General features: G+C 38.0%; 1 protein-coding gene across 1 annotated transcript in view; it reads right to left on the bottom strand.

Moving 5' to 3' along the window:
* Window positions 1–20,112, bottom strand: part of ZPLD1 (zona pellucida like domain containing 1) — a 272,321-nt gene extending 252,209 nt beyond the window's left edge. The window contains exon 1 of the mRNA XM_017869531.1: window positions 19,888–20,112. The gene's annotated coding sequence lies outside the window, so the exon portion shown is untranslated. The remainder of the gene's footprint in view (window positions 1–19,887) is intronic.
* Window positions 20,113–20,451: the final 339 nt, after the last annotated feature.

Raw genomic sequence — 20,451 nt, 5'->3', positions numbered from 1 at the left:
GTGAGTCAAAACTTGAGTAGTTTTACTTCCCTTTATAATATTTGCCGCTAACTGAATGCCACAGAGGTCCATGAGTAATATACTTTGTAAAGCACAGTGAGTCCTTTAGAAAAATAAATTGATGCGTCATGAATCTCCAAGGGGTCTGTTAGTGCTTTTTCACCCTTTTATTTCCTTGGAATGTGTTCCTTACTAGTCAGTACAGCTTACCTTAACAACACAGTTACTTCCTGTCTCCCTTCTTTGCATAAGTTCTAATAATAGGATTTTTATGTAGCCAAACTCCCACTGATTCTAATCAGTCTAGCCTTTGGTTTTAGTGGCATGTTACCGATAATAATTCTCAGACATTGCTTTTTCAGTATGAAGTCATTTCGTTCATCTCTTACTAGTTATGTTAAATTATACCCCAAGGATATGTTTCTAATAATGCCCCCTTCTTCTTTCCCAAATATCTATAACACTCACAATGCAATAGCAATTTTCACACAATAAAAAGTAAATATGAGAAATTCAACTCTTTCTTGGTTTGCAGAGAACTTCAGTTGAATGGGAGTTATTGCAAAATGCATTCCCTCCAGGAAACAGATTCGGTTTATAGCTAACATCCTCCTATAATCATATATTGCTTCAACACCAAAAAATATTCAAAAAATTTCAACTATGAAACAGATCCATCTCTTCATAACTTTTAGGTAGATGTTTCATTTCATCAGGAGTTTATGTTTTTAAATTGTCAATAAGAGCTAATAAATCCCAACATATGGATTGTTTTGTTACTGTGATGGAGGTATATGGCTCCAAAGTGAAAGTTTGCCCCCAACTTGATTTTCATATTTCCTTTGATGAGTTGCTCTAAACCCCTACTGATTCCAAAGAGAATTCTCTTTATGAAACAGATGTGTATCAGTGGGAATTAGGCAGACGTTCTGAGGCCTATTATCAGGAATAACATTTTTTTTCTTAGAAACATCACAACATGAATACTTCTATTCCAGGAAAGCTTTTTCCACAAATGAATCTTTGAAACTGCCTGTGTGGGAGAATATTGTTACCAGTTGGTGGAACGTGGATAAAGGAATTGTAGAGAACAAAGGGAAACTATGGCCACATCCTTACCACAAGAGGCAATTTAGAAAAATTTAATGGGAATGACGGAAACACATACAAAGAGCAAATCTCCAAGGTGAGGCTCCTGGGATTCCTACAATGTGCACAAGACTGAGGAAGACATTTCAATCCCCTCCCACCTGAATAGGTTATAAGTTTATGATTTGCTGATGAAGGAGGTATTTTAGGACTGTCTGTCTTGCTTTAATCATAAACCAGACTAAAAGGGAAGAGAAAGGGAAGACCAAGTGTCCATTGCAGTGACTTAAGCACCAGCAGTGAGGGACTGGGCCAGACAGTGGCAGCAGCAAGTCAGAAGAAAAGTGAAGGTGAGGGGGAGAAATATGCAAAAAGAGGAAAGGAGTCCCAGTTAAGGTGTCTTCCATCTACAGAACACTTCACCAGAACTCTTCCATTTATTTTCTCACAACAATCCTACACAGATAAAACACAACAGGAGTGATATTCTTTATACCAATGAGGAATCTGTGGCTCAGAAAGGCTAACTGCCATGCCACTATTATGGGTCCTATTCTTGGGGTGGAAGCTAAAGGGAATATAAAAACAAAATTAAACACAGCTTTTACTACTCTTTCAACCATATCCTATACTACACAGACACTGTGATTAAACAAACTGCTGGGAACATAGCAGGAGCTTAATCAATATTTGAATGAATGTTGAATAAATGAATTAATAAATGAAACTTGTTCACTTTTTAATAACTACATTTTTTTCTGCTTCATTTATATATCTTTCTTTTAAGAGACAGGGTTTCGCTCTGTCACCCAGGCTGTAGTGCAGTGGCACGATCACAGCTTACTATAACCTCAGAACTCCTGACTTCAAGAAATTGTCCCTTCCTAGCCTCCCTAAGTATTGAGATTACAGGTGTGAGCCACTGTACCCAGCCTTTTTTCCCCAAGTTCTCTGCAAAATTTTGAAGGAAGGGTCTACACCTTGGTTTTCTTTGAATCCTCAGTGGGCATGACTCTAACTAGATCCACTGTCTTCTGTGCTCCAGCCTATATAGTGATCAAAACTGGGTGGGGCACTGGCTCATAGTTCATCATCATCCTCAGTCCATGCACAGACCTCTTTCTATTGTCATCTCCTGCATCCTAGCTTTTTGTCAGCTATCATCCCAGATCACATTCCTCTCTTTTTATTCTCCCCAAACAGACTCAATTTAATGTAATTAATGTGAATTTTTTCTAATTCACTTTCCTAACTTTATTTTACATTATAAGCACCCACAAGCTACATATATTTTTATGAATATATTTTTATCCAAACAAAGTGTTAAACATCTAAACATGCTAAACATCTCATTCTGTTTACACTTCTACTTAACACACTTAGAATACACAATTCATTGGTTTTGACTAAAGTATGCATTTGTATCATATATATTTGTATTTATTTATACTCGTGTTTCATAGACATGCCATTTGTTTCCAATTCTTTGCTACCACAGACAGCACTGAAATGAACATTCTCATCCACATCTATTTGCGTACAGGTTTAAGAGATTTTTAAAGTTAAAATAGTGCAAATAATTAAATAGAAACAGTCACTTTTATATAAATCTGGATATTGATTTTATTTTGAAAAATAAAAATAGAATTTGGCAACTCTGAGCCCTTTTTCCTCAAAGAAATAGTGGCTAGAGCTGAATCAGAACTGCGTGTTGTGTAGGCACTCTCCAGATGGCCACAGTACCCACCAATCCATATTGTCTCCATGTCTCACCTTCACTGCTTTATGTTATTTTCTGTATTAATTTCTTATTGCTGCTGTAGCAAATTAGCACAAAGTCAGTGGCTCCAAACAACACAAATTTATCATCTCACAGTTCTGGAGATCAGAAATCCAAAATGGGTCTTACTGGGTTAAACAAGGTGTCAGCAGGGCTGCATTCTTTCTGGAGGCTGCAGGAAAGAGTGTATTTCCTTGCCTTTTCCAGCTTCTAGAGTTTTACTGCCTTTCTTGGCTCATGGCCTCCTTCCATCTTCAAAGCCAGCAATGACTTTCTCACATTGCATCACTTTGGCAGTGACTCTTCTGCCTCTGCAGTCCATCATTTAAGAAGTCTCGTGATTACACAGTGTCCACCATATAATCCAGCATAATCTTATTTTAAAGTCAGCTGATTAGTAACCTTCATTTCCCATTGCTGTGTAACATAACATATTCCTACGTTCTGACAATTAGGACTGGACATCTTTGGGAGGATGTTATTCTGCCTACCATACTAGGTAACCCATGCAGGCCAAGTGGTGTGTTAATTCTGTCCTACGGCATCTAAGTATTGGCCTACAGTTATAGAAACTAAATAATTGTCTCTGAATTGAATCTAACAGCAACTCAGATAGTATTTTAGACACATTGATCACAGGATAATTCAGTATTGAGCAACGAATTTATTCTTTGAAACACTGATCACTCTTTTATCAGTAGTTATACGATTGAGCCATATTGTTGAGACACTGGAAATAACCTGGCTAACAGTTTCTGTTGTAGTTATTTTTGTTCTCTTCTTAGCTAAATTGAACTGCTCATTCAGTGATTGCTTTAATCACTCTCACAATTACAGAGAAAATGTTAATGAATCTTCACATCCTCACTCATAGTGGAAGTATTTTACCTTCCCCAGTGTCCAAGGGAGTAACTGGACAATGCTGAATCTTAGTTTATATAGTGTATAGAATTAGTCTTACTTTTCCTAAGGTTGACAGTACATTTTTTCCTCTGTATCCATGAGGATACAGTGTGTCCAGGACACTCACATCTGCCAAAACCCTCACCAGCTTAAACAAAAATGCGCTCTGTATTCATGACTTTTCACATCCTGCAACTACTGTTATGTTCCATCTGCCTTTGGTTGAGGAAATTCCACGTAAGTGGACTTCACAGTTCAAACCTGTGTTGTTCAAGGGTCAATCATATTTTAGCATTGGGTTGGAATGGTAAGTATTTGGAGCTATATTGTTGAGACACTGGCAATAGCCTGGCTAATGGTTTGTGTTGTGGTTATTTTTATTCTCTTCTTGGCTAAATTGAACTTCTCATTTGGTGTGATTGCTTTAATCACTCTCACAATTACAGAGAAAATGTTAATGAATCTTCAAATACTCACTTATAATGGAAGTATTTTACCTTTCCCAATGTCCAAGGGAGTAACTGGACAATGCTAAGTTCCCTCCAAGTTCCAATAGTCTACGATTCTGCAAAACCTTAAAGGATGATATGAAGAGGGCTACTATTTGGTGTTCTTGCTTGAACGTCTCCTGCTCCTGCTGCCTATATTTTCTTACTGGAGCCCTCTTCCATGCTGTGGTTGTTTGGAAAATAAGATTGCCTGGTCACGACAGTCTGCTGTTTTCTACCTAGTGTTGTCTCCCTTTGCAGTACAGGAGACACAGAACCAGGGTGTCACCCAGACATGTGACCATCTGGCCCAGCTCCTGCCCTGCTCTATCTAGATTGTTTCAACTATCTGTACTTCCCCAACCCATTATCTTTCTTCAGCAACCCCCTTGTGATCTAGGATCAATCCAAATATTCATCTTCATGGTTCCACCTGGTGGCTGCAGAAGTTCTCTAGAAAAAAAATCACCAAATCCTATAGATTTGCTTTTCAATAAATTTTTAGTTTTCTATGTCAGCCACGTCTAGGGTGACCAGTTTGCCTGAAACTGAAGGATTTTCTGGAGTGTGAGACTTAAAAACCAGAACAGTCATTAGCCAACCAGAACAACCTAACTGCATCATTAACGAGGCTCGAAAATCATTTTCACATCCCAATTCAGATTTCTCCTCCATTCCACACATTCACATCCCACTACTATCCCATAGGTTCTCATGTGCACGGCTTTTCCTCTTTCTTTACGAAGAAGACTGAGATCATCAAGCCACTGCATTTAAATAGAAATGGTACATAGAAAAGGGAAATCAACAGGAAAAGGCCAGATAACTGCCTACACTGAACATGCACAAAGTAAAATTGTGCTCACTGCATTCGCCACAGTCTGGGGATTGGCTTTTAGCTTTCAGAGACAGGGTGAGAAATGTGGTTTTATTAGCACACTGACTTTAAGAGGTTCTCATAAATCAAGTTCTCAAAGAATGATGTTATATAACAATGACAATATATTCATTTATAAGAGGCTCAACCATCAGGTAGAAATACTCACACCAGCACGCCAATGCATTCTCTTTCCGTGAACAAGTGACATGAAGACCTAAATCATTATCAGAACACTTTACTGAAGTTTACATTTAAAACATAGCTATCAAGCAGAGCAGAGAATCTGATCCATTAGTCTGATTGGTACAGTATTCTTAAATAAGATAAGTGGGAAATCAAATGATCAAAAAATTATAGCTGTTAATATTGACCAGAACAAAGGAAGATGGAGAATCATGAAAAGTATCCTCCAACAAAGGTAATGTGAGGTGCTGACTCACATCAGGGAATCTCATCTATAGTACAACACAATGTTCAGTTCCAGAGAGGCATCACTCACATATGAGTACACGATCCACATGGCCATTCATCATAACCCTGGTAGCATACTAAATACACTATGTACCCTGTTTTTCATATTCATAATATATATTGGAGACTCTTCCATATCAATTCTAAAGAATAATATTATTTTTATGATTTCATAACATTCTTTGCTTTATACCACTTAAACTATTTAAATTTCCAATTCAGGAGGCCAGGAAGCTCTTAATCTAATTTTCCCTTCTTTTCTATGCAGTCTAGGTCCATTAATCTTTCTCTCCTATATTTTGTTTCCCCACTCTACTGCCACCTTCCCCATGGTGTATACACAATGCACAAGTCTTTCACTTGATTTTGTAAGCCTTTTTCTCACTAGTATGTATCTCTCCTTCCTTTTACAATCAAGATCCTAAAAACAATGGTCTTCACTCAAAGATGACCTGTCTCTATCCATTTATTACTCAATCCACTGCAATCAGGTTCCTGTCTCCATAGTTACACTAAGGCTTAGCCAGATATAATCACCAATGTCCCATTACTTGCCAAAACTAGTTACTACTAGTTAGAATTCTCTCCAACTTGGATTTACTTAGATCTTCCTTAGTCTCTTTTGCTAGATTCTCAGACTCTTCCAAAGGGATGCAATCCAGGATTCTGCATTTAGCATTCTTCTCACCTCAGTCTGCATCCTCTTTAGACTATCTCAAACATCCAACATTCATCTACGTGTGATTATGTCAGTATCCACATCTCTAGTCAAGGACTCTTTCAGCCCCAACCTGTGCACCATACTTCCCTGCTAGACACTTACATCTTGATGTTTCACAAGTACCTTAAATTCAACATGCTCAAAATTTAAACTGCTTTTTGTTACACCCTTATGTCTATTCCCCCTCTTCCTTCTTTATCTTTCGTAAGTTTTCAGAGACCTACAGTAACCTCAACAACAGCAAATGCATTTTTTTTTCCCAGGCTTGTCACTATTCAGCCTCCAGGAATCTGCTGCCATGTCAAACAGCTTTGTTGGATGGGAGCGAGGATGAAGTTATGTTATCTCTGATAATATATGGCTCATGAGAAATTATCGCACATTCTTTCCTCTGACAAACTCCAGGATTTCAGGGTTTCCTCATTCATCAATTTCTCCTTTGTACCCTCAGTACAGTATCTAGCCAGTCACTCATCTCAGATCTCTCAAGCGTGAGTCAGAAGCAGGTCCACCATGTCATTCAAACCTACAGGGACACATTAAATTATTTAGGGTGAGGAGAGGAGCAGGCAAACCCCACTCAATTCTGGGAGACACAGCAAATGAACAACTGGTACCCCAAATTCCCTTTGATATTCAAATTATGACCCTTTAATATTCTCGATGTTATAAAATAATTAAGATCTATGTAACTGGCTTTTAATAATCTTAAAATTTGGCATCTTTTCTGACATCACCTATGGAATTTGTCATCTCTCACATCTTGTTACCTCAACCAAAACTTCCATTTTTGTCATATTATCATACTCTTTAGACTAAAAATTTTACATCAGTGATTCAACACCAAAAAAATAACCCAGGGTACCAAAAAAAAGTCTAGTTTACAAAGATTTCCATTGCATCTCTACAAAAATAATGAAAACCATGTAAATATTCAACAACATGAGAACGGCTAGGTAAGTTACGGAATCCTCACTAAATAGAACCCACATATCCAACAATAACTTGCATTGTCATGGGGACAATCTTAGGTTATAACATTGAGCTAAAAAAAATATCCAAAACTAAACTACAGATGAAGTGGAGAACTGTTTACAAAAAGGTTCTGCATAGAAAAAGTAAAAGTAAATAAGTAAAATGTTAATAGTTTTCTTTATATGATGCTATTTTATTTTTTCCTTTCCAACTCACAAATTACCCATGATGAGTATTTGTTACTTTCATAATTGGAAAACAAAGCAACTTTTAAATGTGTGCTTAAAAAAACTCTCTGTGAACAATAAAATAGATTTATCTCTATAGTAGGTTTGAGATCACTTTCTTTTGAGCCAAAGCTCCATGCTGGAGTAGATAGAAACGTCTAAACTGAGTCACCTTTCTTCTTTCTCCAAATAACTAAATAAACCCACCATTAAGTATTTTAATAATATGCACCAATAAACCTAACAGCTGGTAATGAGACATTGAGCTTTCATCTCACTGCCCAAGAAAGATGTTTGAAAATGATTGAAAATACCAAAAGCTGAATAATTATCCAATATTTTCTTACTATTACAAGCTAGTTATCTAAAGACTGGAAACACTGAATTTTTATTTTTTAATCAATGCATCAGGTAAGGAAGCACACTCTGAAGGATATTATCTTGCTGCTTCAGCGATTAACCTACCCATGTTTACCACTTTAGAATTAGTTTACCTGCCAATCTCAATCTGCCAGCTGCCAGGACTCTCTCTTAACTTTCTAAATGTGAACTATAGCAATTCTGCAAACCAGTCTATTCGGCAGTTTGTCAAGAAATAACTGCTACTGTTTATTACATTTTGTCTTTCCTGATGAAGTTATTGGGGACTAGTTCAGGTTTTTAACAGTTTTAATGGACATATTTATTAATTCTTACTTTTTGTGTGTATTATATGTAGTGTTGGCATGCCATGTCAAAACACTAAACTTTACAATTCAAAACTCACCACCACAGTAGGTAACTTCCTTAGGTTATTAGCAAATGTCACTAATGCAATTTAACAGTGAGTATTAAAATAAAATGTCTGTCTTTAGACCTTCTTGATAATCTCAAATAGTAATTATATGCATTAGTGATACACTCTGACAATGAAGCTCTTAATTTTTAAAATCCACAGTGACCTTTTCTACAACTTCTTAGCAAAAAATGGAAAGAAACCGCAATTAGACTATCGGGACCACGTTATCATCATCCATCTTCTTTCAATTCAAAACAGTAGGTAATATAAGAAGGAAAGTTCTAAAGTTTTTTAATTAGAACTAATTCCTATCGACCTCTAGCAACTTTGACAAAGCTCAAAATAGCAGATAATAGGATGATTAATGCTTTAATCCCCTAACAAAAGAGTGTTGAGCCCGTTCCTACTGCTCATTCCCTTCTCAGAATTATTTAATTTTGTTTTCCTTGATTCAGAACAATTGCCTTTCAATGAAAGACTTATGTATAGCCCAACCACGTGCTTGCTACTTACAGGAAGAATAAATATAGACCAAGACAGAAAAGACAGGGATTCTGTTAGAATCTAAGAAGTGCTTCCTCAATTTTTGTGGTGCTATGCTATTTAATATGTATTAAATGCCCCCATTACTTAATGTGATACATAAAAAAATACAAATTCTTATCTTTGAAGACTTTATCTGGTTCTTCAATACTTGTCAACATCCAATTACACTTATTACATGTGTACAATGTACAGGTATAGAAGTATAAGATGCTCTCATGCTCAAAACCTTATGATTTCAAGTTGAGATATATAACTACTTGATTTACATTTACAAGAGACTAGGAAGGACATGAGTCAAACTAGTCCCACTGGTGTGGGATAGATTATTAATATGATAAGAATTCAGAGAAGGAAAAACTCCAGAGGCTCTTGAGTAGTCAGAAGGGCTTCCTGCAAACTGGCAAATGGGATACCCTTGAAAGACAGCTTGCTATGGTTTGAATGCTTGTCCCATCTGAAATTTATGTTGAAAGTTAATCTGCAATGTAGCCATATTAAAAGATGAGGCCTTTAAGAGGTGATCAGGTCCATTCATGGATTAATGGTTTAATGGATTAATGGGTTATCACAGGAATGGATTAGTTATCATGAGAGTAAGTCTGTTATAAAAGCCATCGTGGCTCTGAGCTCACCCCCTCACCCTGGGATGCCCTCTGCCATGCACAGCATGAGACCCTCACCAAAAGTCAACCAGATGTAGTCACCTAATCTGAACTTCCCAGCCTCCAGAACCGTAAGAAATACACCTCTTTTCTTTGTAAATTACCCAGTCCCAGGTATTTAGTCACAGCAACAGAAAACAGACTAAGACACAACTCAAGTTAGCATAGGGAGGAAGGAAGGGTACTTGTCTAATCCCTTACAAAACCCATCAGCTACTTCATTTTTGGCTCTGCTTGTTTGCTAGTTGTGTTTTAAATTTAAAAGACATTTAAATTTTTTTAGATAAAGGAGACTTCAATAAGGAAAAAAGTACTGAAGAAAACTTTTTGGAAATTCATAGTCTTCTCTTCTTCCATAATGCAGAATTTGAGGAATTAGCTTAGGCCAGGAAAAGAAAGAAATTGGTGGTGGAAGGCAGGGTAGATGTCCAGGGAAGATACTAGAGAAGCATATCCATAACCAGCTGATGAAGACAAGCACCCTATCTTTCTTGTTGGTGTTTAAGTCTTTACAATCAGCTTCAGTCTACTGTCCTGCTTTCCCACACCATTTTTTCCTTTTTGAGATGGAGTCTCTCTCTGTCGCTGAGGCTGGAGTACAGTGGCGCAATCTCAGCTCACTGCAACCTCTGACTCCCTGGTTTAAGCGATTCTCCTGCCTCAGTCTCCCGAGTAGCTGGGATTACAGGCACGCACCACCACACCCAACTAATTTTTGTATTTTTAGTAGAGACGGGGTTTTACCATGTTGGCCAGGATGGTCTCGATCTCCTGACCTCATTTCCCACACCATTATTATGGCAAGCACAGCCAACCCTAGCATTCCAGCCAACTGTGCTGCCTCATTTATATGAGACAGATCACAGTCAAGCAGCAGAGATTTACTAGTATACATAAGTTACACAGAAGATTTTTCAGTAGATTCTCAGCAGCCAGAGGCTGCAGGAAAGCTGAAAAATCTAAACTAAGTACAACATTTTAAAATGTTTAAATATACATCATTTGTACCATCACAGAAAATAAATTCTTTGAGAATGCTTTGGGTTAGTTTGAGTTTAAAATCTCATGGTACTTAATGCTTTTGCTTCTCTGACTTAATCCAATAGTTTACATGAAAATAAATTATTTTTGGTCTTAGAAAAATTGCTGTCTTCTGGTTTATTCTCAACTTACTCAGTTCCCAACATTACATTACATAGTTTCCCTTCCCACTTTCTGTCTCCACTCCCCAAACAATAACCTTAGAATAACCAGTTCTTTCCAAGCCACTTGATTCTCTCAGAATGTATCTAAAAGTGTCCCACTCCCAAAAAACCTTTGAAATTCTATTCATATTCTTTGCTACTCAGAAATTGTTTATGCTATATTGATTTATTTCCTTTTGCTAAGAAGTCAAGCAAAAAACTATGAAGGTCAGAAAAAGCTCCTCAAACTGGGCTTCCCCAAGGTTGAATTTTCATTTTCATAAAATGAAATTCTCTTTGGAATCCGAGGAGGTTCTTCTCTTATTTCCATTATAGTGGGTTATGAGCCTGGCATGTTTTCTAACTCTCTTCATTACCAAATATCTGAGCTTTGCCCCAGACTGGCCTGGAATCACTTCTATGACAATATCAAAGCCGTCCTCTGGAGTGCTAAAGAAGCAAGGGAGAATGGCGCCAATGTTTGCTGGGTAACAGAGGTTACTTCTGCTTCATTACACATCTAATAAATGAAAACTACAAAGGAAACTTAGCAGATTGTCACTAAAATGTCAATAAATATGGGAAGTATTAAACATGAGGCTCATAGTAGAAAGTTCCCTAAGATGTGTCCTCCTTTCAGTGGATCTGGAGTGCTTAGGATTTCCTCTCCACTGCTGCCACCACCATATCCTACTGCCTGATGCCAGAGCCAAAAATGCAGATGGTCACGGGAGCATTATGCAAAGGCACAAATGTGGAGAATCAGGCACTCATCACAGTAGACAGCCTGCAGTGTTATCAGTGGCCCTCTGGGCTCAGAGCCCCAGTCTCAAGGCCAAGTTAAACAGAACCATGTAAGCATGCAGAGGCCGGACATGACTGATCCTCTCTCTAGGTCTGAGATGAGTATGGGTAGGGGGTGTCCAGTTGAGAGGTCAAGGCAGAAATTGTGCCATAAAATTATTTTTTAATTTCTCTTTTCCTCGTGTCACTGGTAAAGGAATGTTGTAGAGCCAAGGTAGGTATTTGGGATTTGTGGAGGTCAGCACATTAGGATTGAGGGCTGTCTACCTGCACACATCTTCATGAGCAGTCCAGATGTACAGCATGTGCCAGAGGTTCAGTAACTTACCCAAGGTCATATAAGCATCAGAAAATAATAATAACAATTAATAATAATAAACTCTCCTCATAGGCTTCATTCATATATTTAAAAGTGTTCTCCACTTGATAAAACATTTTTTCAGGCACAAGAAAAACACAAATTATTGTTTGTTATTAAAAATATGCAGAGCACTTTCGCATTATAAGACATTCATTGTCATTTAACCACTTTTTCCTAACAACATCCTTGAAGGGAGAACCAGTAGTTTCGACGAAGCAACTAAGACACTTACTTAGGTTTATATTTTCATGAACAAAACAGGACTAGAAAGTATAATCGATCTGATGAAAAAAATTAAAGTCATATAAAGAGAAGCCTACATGAATTTGAATGCATTTCAAGGCTTTTTCTGATTTTAAAAGTTTGCTGTTTTTGTAAAAGTGTAAGTAACTTAAATCTAAACCAAAGATGTGATGAATTCTAACGAGTTGAGAAGATATTGTATAAATCATAGAGCAATATTCTCCAACTCAAAATCCTCTTTAATTATACAGAAGTTGAAGCACTTTTTCTTTCTCTATTTTTTCATTTGAATACAAATAAAATTCCCATGGATTATTCTACTGTTTCCCCATCATGTTTATGTTCATTTGTCACTTCAATGATTAGAATTATACTAACGCTATTGCTGTCGTTGTTGTTGTTGTTGTTGTTGTTGTTATTTGAGACAGAGTTTCACTCTTGTTGCTCAGGTTGGAGTGCAATGGCACAATCTTGGCTCACCACAACCTGCGCCTTCTGGGTTCCAGCAATTCTCCTGCCTCAGCCTCCCGAGTAGCTGGGATTACAGGCATGTCCACCACACCTGGCCAATTTTGTATTTTTAGTAGAGACGGGGTTTCTCCATGTTGGCCAAGCTGGCCTCGAACTCCCAACCTCAGGTGATTCACCTGCCTCGGCCTCCCAAAGTGCTGGGATTTACAGGCATGAGCCACCACGCCTGGCCTTTTTTTTTCATTTTTTCCAAATTTGATTTTGGATTAGTGACTAGTATGCCTATGAAAGAAGAAAGTTCAAAATACAAATAATGTATTCTTGTTGGCTGTGGCTTTTAAGTTGATAGTACTTAATATAAGAATATTATTTTATAGTCATTCAAATACTACTTTTATATAAACAGGCATAAAATATTAGCAAATTATTATATAAATATTCTGGTTGAAAAGCAGAAAAATGTCAATGGCAATAAGTGCAACAATTAACCTATTGAAAATACTTCCACTAGAAGAAGTAAAATAGTCATTGTTCAGACAGTTAACTGAAAGTAGATAAAACATAGTCAACAGACAGAGAAGAAAAAAAATCTTGCTCAATCAGGAAAGGATGCAATAGGTCTCTTTTCCTTAATAGATCTCTTTTAAGGTCAGGGGTACAAGCGTAGGTTTGTTACATAGGTGGAATTGTGTCGTGGGAGTTTGTCGTACAGATTGTTTCATCACCCGGGTGTTAAGCCTAGTACCCATTAGTTATTTACAACACACACCAGGGCCTTTTGGAGGGTAGAAGTTGGGAGGGAGACGAACAGGAAAAATAGATCTCTTTTCCTTTTCTCTTACGAGACTTCAAGATTCTTTCTCCTTTCCTTGTACTTTGAGAAAAAAAAAAAAAAATGAGCTTTTTGTTATCAGTGGCTCTGTAATGTAATTGCTAGTCATTAAAATAATTTGGCTCAAAACAAACTCCAGGCAATCAGCCTTGAGGTTTTGTGCATTTAGCGAGGAGCAGGACTTAGAGGCCTGGGCAGGGATGGGACATGAGGGTACTCCAGAAACAAGGGGTGCCTCACATAGTCTCAACACTTTCATAAGTATCATTTAGAAAGCAGCACTCCAATTGCCCCACACTACTGAGCAGAAAAAGGAATAAGCAGCTCTCCCTGCCTTACTCCCTACTAGAAACCAATCTACACTCCTGCTAAAGTAAGCTTCCCAAAACCATCACTTTGGACAGGCTATGTCTGCTCAAAAGTCACCTGTGGCTCCCTGTTGCCAGCATAATAAAATTCTAAGCTTTGATGTAAATATTTGCTCTGACTTAATTCTACCCTTGTAAATATTTGTCACATTTCCTTTCTTGTATATTAACCACTCCTTGAGCAACCTCCCTGCCTTTGCTCAATGTGTCCCACCTGCCTAAGACGATGTCTTGTTGTCTGCTACACATCCTTCATGACCCAGCTCAAGTCATAACTTCTCCACAAAGTCCTCCCAATTGTCCACTTCATAGGCATCTCAATTGTACATTTCATAGTCATCTCACTTCTCTCTAGGTATTTGTCCTTGCTATGCACTGGCCACTCAGCATATGCTGTCCTGTTATACCCTTTATATCCTGAGATTATAACTTTAGTATAACTTTATTGAATGCAAGGACTACATATCAGACAATATTTCTCCTGCATTTATCATAATGCCTGATATGAAGGAGTAACAATAGCACTATATATATCGCTATATATATATCACTATACACACACACACACACATACACAGAGAGAGAGAGAGAGAGAGAGAGAGAGAGAGAGACAGACAGAGAGAAACACTTTGGAATATACAAAGCACTTGCGACTTCCAAGGTAGCCATACTCCCAGCAACATAAACACTGGGCCCCACCATTCCAGCCTTGCCCCCGGAGGCTCCCACACCTGTTCTCACTATTAACTCTTTGCTTTCAGTTTATAGATGAGGACACTGACACTCAGAAAATTCCGTTTCCCTATAAGTAAGTCAAAACCTGATTCTTCTACTTAACCATACTGCCTCTATTATGAGCATTCAAAATATTTTTGTGAACATATGCCATGACTATCAGCACCACCACCAACACCAGCAAGTTAGTAGAAGAGCAAAGATGTGTATGTGTGTGTGTGTTGTGTCAATGACCGAGTGTGGTAGATAAACAGTGTAGCAGTAGCAAAGTTATAAAATTAAGAAAAACAAACAAATAAATAATAGTTGTGATATTTAAGAGCTTCGAAGTTTTAAGCCTGTCACTGATTAGCTGTATGTTCTTGGGCAAGTCATCTGCGACAGATCTCTACCTGGTGCCCCAACTCAAGGCAAAGATGATATAACCTCGATCCCCTTGTCCTTGGTCTCCCAGTCAAAAACAAAAGAATTTACAAAAAAAAAAAAAAAAAATGTACCACATTTCAGACCATAACCAATATCTAACCAAGGAATATAAGGATGATGATTATTTAAAATGCCAGTAGATATTAATTGAAGTTGAAGCTAAAGCACCAAGAAATATTACCTCCTTTGGGACTATTTGGAAAAAGAGATAATTACAGGTTTGAGATACTTAAGATATATTTGGTTCTGTTTAAGGTAGGAGTGTGGACTTAGTGCTCTGTTACTATGTTCCAGAAATCCCTATTGTAGAGTTTGTAGGTGAAAACAATATGAAACTCTAATCTTGGAAACTGGATTAGTAAGAATTAGCTGTGTAACCATGTGGGACAATTCACTTAATCTTTCCACACTCAATAACTCCACCTGTGAAATGAGGAAAGTGGTTAGGTCAAAGAATTTTTACAAGACCAGTGCTCTAACCACTGAGCTATGGAGCCCATGTAAGTCAAAGAATTTTTGAAATCATTTACATGGGTTAAAGTCTTCACCTAAATATTATTGATAAATTTAAAATAGATCCTTCAAATACATTTTTTAAATCTAAGCTGAGTTTTGACTGATCTTTATAGATAATTTTTTTAAATAGTGTAGGAGTGTTAAGCAGTATATTCATAAGCCTGCATATAATTTTAATAACTTAACTGTTAAGCATAATTAATCTTATTCATTCCATGCCCAGCTATTTACCTAAATCTTTACTGTAATTTGTAGCTAGGTGGGATATCTCTGTGACTCTATTTGAAAGAAAATAGAATCCCAAGAAGGCTTCCAGAAGACTTCTTTTAGAGCTCTGCTGTGAGGATTAATGAAGCAAAGTCCCCTGCTATGAACTTCAATTCCAAGAGAATCAATGGCCCCAGGAAGGGGTGGAAGGAATTCCAGCAGAAGTCAGAATAATACATTCTCTTCCCATCTATTTCACTAACCATTGAATCAAGAGTAGTAAGTTTCAACTTGCCCTTCCTCATTAGCTCCAGCTGTAAAATGGAGGTAAACATACAGTCAAGAACTCTTTCCCCCATAAGCATGGGCAGAGCAGCTCCTACCGCCATCTATTCCATAATTTCCAAACTGCTGGCATTTGTTTTCTATTGCTGAATCCAAATTACCACAATCTCATTAGCTTAAAACAAAACATATTTATTATCTCACAGCGTCCTTAGGTCAAGGCATGGCTTAACTGGGCCCCCTGCTCAGGGTTTTACAAGGCTGCAGGGCTGCATTTTCATCTGGAAGCTCAAAGGAGTAAAAGTCTGCACCCAAATTCATTGAAGTTGTTGATAGAAATTGTTTCCTTGTGGCTATAATACGTAGGGCCCTGGCTTTTCGCTGGCTATTGATTGGAGGTCATCTCCAGGTTCCAGAAGTTTCCTGTTATTCCTAGAGGCTGCCTGCAGTGTGGGCTTCTCCAACATGACTGCTTACTTCATCAAGCCCACAAGGAGTCTCCAGTTCCAGAACTCATTTAATCTATAGTAGCCACAGAAATGACATCCATTACCTCGGCCAAGTAAATACCTAAGCATGAAAGTGCTGTCATGCTATTGCCTAGAAGCAAGTCGTAGTTCCTGCCTAAAGCCAAGGGGAGAGCATTACACAAAGCTGTGAACACTAGGAAGTAGATAGATTGGGTATCACCTGAGAGTCAGCCTGCCAAGCTGTCCTTAACACCAAAATCAACCATCAGACATGGCTGAAACACTCCACTCTTACCAAGAAATTTCTCCCTCACCATCCTCCAATTCCTCTTCAATCACCATTGCTTTCAAAGTCATTCTGACTGCCTACAGCCAAGCCACACTCAATACAGACCCTGTCCATTCATTCTGCAAAGCTTATTGGTCTCCTGATATGAGCCAGGTCCTATACTAGTATAGAATACAGAATAATGTCATCCCCCCGCCAACCATCACTATAAAAAAAGTCTACTTCCTGATTTCCAGAACCTGTGAATATTATCAAATAAATCACAAAGGGGAATTTAGGTTGCAGGTGAAATTAAGATTGCAAATCAGCTGGCCTGGCGATAGAGAGAGTACCCTGATTTACTCAGGTAGGTTCAATATAATCATAAGTGTTCCTATGAACGAAAGAAGGAAGCAGAAGAGAGAGTGTCAGAGTGAAACAATGTGAGAAAGATTCAACTGGTCGTTGCTGGCTTTGAAGATGGAATGACACAACAAGCCAAGGAATGTGGGCAAGCTCTAGAATCTAGGAAAAGACAAGAATTTGGATTCTTCTCTAGAGCTTCCAAAGTGGAATTCAACCCTGCCAATACCCTGATATAAGCCCAGTTATCCCTATTTATAATTTCTGACCTCCAGAAGTATTAAGCCATTAATGGCCTGATGGTTGATTTTGGTGTTGGGGGCAGCTTGGCAGACCGATCCTAAGGTGACACCCAATGAATCCACTTCCATGTATTCAAGTGTGTGGAAATTTGTTACAGTAATCATAAAAAATGAATACTCCTAGGATCTAGGGACACAAAGATAAGAGAGACAGGGACATGGTCCTTGTCTCGGAAGCTAGTAGGCTAATGGGGTAGAAGACGCACAGATAACTTCAGGGAAGGGGATAGGGCTGCTGTTCACCATGAACCAAGATCAACTTTTCAGCCCTGCATACACCCTGCTCCTTCTGAGGCCATTGACTGACCTGCTTATGGCTGTGGAATAAGAGCTCTCCTTTCTACAAAACAAAGATGACATGTTCTGCCTTCTATACTAATAAAAAAAAAAAAAAGGCTTGGCATACCCAGTTCAATACTCAACTACAGAGCATTTTACTAAGTGCCAGGAGCATGAGATACAAAGATGAATAAAACTGATCTTTGCCTTCAGAGGTTTTAAATCCTTAAGGAAAACACACATGCATTCATAAATTGTATTTAGTGGTAAGTCCTATAAAAGAACTATGTACATAGGCCTATGGGAATACAGAGAAGTAGTAATTAATTATGCTGAGAAAGATGAACGAGAGTGATATAATGTTCCAGAAATAAGGTGACTAGTGAAATGGATCTTGAGGAGTCAATAGGAGAACGCCAAGCACACAAAGAAAGTCAAGTAGAGAGAGCAGCATAAGAAATGCCTGAAAAGATAAGAGAATACATCACATTTGAGAAATCTAAAGTAGGTCAGAGTAATTAGAGCCTGGGATACAAGTGAAGGGAAGGAAAGAGAGGGTGTCAAAGTAAGACCCCCAAGGTTAGAAGGAGTCAGTGGAGAACAGGTCTACTTGCTATGCCCACAAGCATGGACTCCTTCCCACAGAACTCAGGTTCCCATAAGGGATCTTGCCAGGAAGGGTATTATAAGCCTAAGTGTGTTTCAAATGGTTACTCTAATCACAGTGTGGAGAGTGGACTGGAGTAGGGGAGGTGACAAAAGAAGCAGAGATACCTGATAGAGGACCCTGCCATGGACCAGGAAAAAAATTATAAGGACTTGACCTAACATAGTGGACATCAAAACAAGAGGGAAAAAGGATTTTTGAGAGCTGTGTCTGAGGCTTGAGCAAATGAATTTAATATAGGAGGTAAAAGGAAGGACTTAGAAAGAATTCTTTCCAGGTTTCCGCTGAGGCAGCCCAGTGTAGAGTTATGGCGTAAACCCATGCTGCTCAAACACGAGGATGGTTGGCAGGGCTGGTTAAAACACACACTGGCCCAACCCAGAGTCTCAGGTGGGGCACCACGGTAAACTGGGCTAGACAGGGCAAGTAAAGAAACAGGTTTTAGGAAATTAAAATGAAACTAAATTATGGGTAAGAAAAGAATGAGCAATCTAAATTCCTTAAGGGAAGAAGCTCTATGAATTTAAGCTGTGTTATCTTTCAAAGAAAACCTCTGTCAAAAACTAATTAATTGGTTTTGTATTATCTGAGAATGATAAAATCTAGTGGCTACTTCAAATCTAGCACATTCTAATGTCAACTCTAAGAAGCTTTTATCAATGTAGATACAAATATTTAGATGCACCATTATTTTAGCTGTTAAAACAAATTTTGTAATAAATTATTCATCAATTACCAAAATAACCATCTTATTTCATATAAGAAGGGGATAAGAAGAGGAAAAAAAGTAAGATAGCAAATTTACATTTGCTTAAAATTTACATAAGATTCCTTGTGGGAATCAACTAAAATTTATTTTTAAATTTGAAATTGAGAAGACACTGGAGAGTGCATATTTATGCCTAATTGGTCACTAAATTGTATTAATAATCACTGATATTTGTTTAGCTTTCTTTCCCACTAATATTTCTTTATATTTCCAGAAGTGTGTGCTGACCCATATGTTTACATTTGTCTGTGCATATGCATGGCACTTGCTTTTGTGTGTTTGCTTGCTTTACTCTACCAGCAATAGACCAAAAAGTTAAAGCTTGAGGTCATAATTTTACAAGAGCACACTGAGAACTGAAGAAAAGTTTGATAATCCAGAAGCTTGGGCTAATTTGTCACATGAGTGTGGTTACAAGGATATAGACCTTTCTCCCCAGGGCATCAAATTCAAGGAAGCATTTTAGAAAATTCACAAGTATTGAGAGGTGAAAAGGAAAATGAAAGCCTGGAAGATGTACATGTCACTATAGAAATTGTGTGGGATCACAGTAGGCAGAAAGCAACTCCTCTACTGCTAAAGATTACCTCAAAAATTGAAATGTAAATACATAGCTACCAACTTCCTAACAGCTGTATTTTTCTAGACCCAGAAACAAGTTTGAATCAAAATTTGTATGTACTTTTACCTGGACTGATAGCACAACATCATAGTTGTCAGGATTGAAGAATAAGTTTTGTAGTGATGGAGGAAGATGTTTCAGCGTAAAACTAATCAAAATGAAATCACAGTTATGCCCCAGCACGTTGCTACTCACAATGAAGTCCAGCAGCATCAGTATCACTCGAGAACTTGTTAGCAATGCAGGATCTCTGGCCCAGTCACAGGGCTGCTGAGTCAGAATTTGCCTTTTAACAAAATGCCCAGGTGATTCATATGCACATTAAACTTTAGGAGGCATTATCTCAACACGTGAGCACCCAGTCAACAGAGTTTACCACCTACAGCGTGACAAATGGGTTACAGTTGGGCAGAATTAACAATTTCCACAGCCTTCAGCAGAGCTAGGCAGAGTCCAGATCCTTTAAAGCCACTGGGCCAGCCTCCTCTAGCCGTGTCCTGGTTTGTCCATTTACCCTCATATGCTGTGCAAACACAGGCTTGAATTTTATATGTGTACTATGTACACAAAGGAGAACGTTATGTACTTTTCATGTACTAAACACATTAAAAATGGTAGGAAGCCAGCACTATCCTAACCAACTAAACTGAAACAAGTGTTAGAATGTGAATTTAATTTTGTGCAGTACTCGATGTCATGAAACATGTCATAAGAGCGCCAAGTGTTTCGACACTAGCATTAACAATACACATCAAAATT

The sequence above is a fragment of the Rhinopithecus bieti genome, unplaced genomic scaffold (genome assembly GCF_001698545.2).
Source record: "Rhinopithecus bieti isolate Rb0 unplaced genomic scaffold, ASM169854v2 scaffold_4640, whole genome shotgun sequence".
Taxonomy (NCBI): domain Eukaryota; kingdom Metazoa; phylum Chordata; class Mammalia; order Primates; family Cercopithecidae; genus Rhinopithecus; species Rhinopithecus bieti.
This window is presented reverse-complemented; position numbering and strand designations above follow the sequence as displayed.